Genomic DNA, 779 nt, shown 5'->3' with positions numbered 1-779 from the left:
TAAGGCCAGCGTCCGTATTTCTCTAGCAATAGCATCAAGTTGTACCTGCACAGATGTGTTAGCATCAACCTGGTGAACACCTGTCGATCTCCTTCTTTCTGTACTCTCAGAGGGCAATTGATTAGCATCTTCAGACAAATCATCAAGAATTGTGACTATGTCCTCTGGAGTCTTCTTCATCAAAAGGCCTCCAACTGTATTGCTCAATGTTCTATGTGAGGCCGGTGTCAATCCATCCCAAACGTACTGGAGTTATATCCATAGTTCAACTCCGTTATGTTGACACTTTCTGACTATTTCCTTAAACCTCTCCCAAGCTTCAAACACATTCTCAGTATCTTTCTAGCAGAAGTTATGGATTTCTCTTCTAAACTTGCCCGTCTTAGTTGATGAGAAATATTTATCAAAAAGAATTCTGGTCATCTCATCCCATGTTTGAATCGATCCATTAGGTAAGCTTCGAAGCCGCTACTTTACATCATCTTTAAGTGTGAAGGGGAATGCTCTTAAGTAAATTGCATCTTGTGACACATCATTATATTGAAAGGTGTTCATAATCTCCTCGAAGTCCATTAGATAGTTGTTTGGATCTTCGTTCATCTTCCCTCTGAAGACACAATAATTTTGAAGGGTTTGGAGCAACCCTTGCTTCAACTTGAAATTATTAGCTGCAATTGGAGGTGGTCGAACACTGGATAATCCTTGATTGTAGACCGGTCTAGTATATTCGCCAAGTGGTCTCCAAGGCAAGGGTTGATGTTGATTAAGTCTGAGACTCC

At 40.7% G+C, this 779-nt stretch overlaps 1 non-coding gene across 1 annotated transcript; it reads left to right on the top strand.

Moving 5' to 3' along the window:
• Nucleotides 1–271: 271 nt before the first annotated feature.
• On the top strand, nt 272–375 carry LOC117280329 (small nucleolar RNA R71). Its single transcript, XR_004510853.1, has one exon. It is a non-coding gene; the product is annotated as a small nucleolar RNA R71 (small nucleolar RNA).
• Nucleotides 376–779: the final 404 nt, after the last annotated feature.

This window comes from Nicotiana tomentosiformis, chromosome 6 (assembly GCF_000390325.3).
Source record: "Nicotiana tomentosiformis chromosome 6, ASM39032v3, whole genome shotgun sequence".
Classification (NCBI taxonomy): domain Eukaryota; kingdom Viridiplantae; phylum Streptophyta; class Magnoliopsida; order Solanales; family Solanaceae; genus Nicotiana; species Nicotiana tomentosiformis.
The sequence above is the reverse complement of the archived record's forward strand: the minus strand, read 5'-3'. Positions and strand labels throughout refer to the sequence as shown.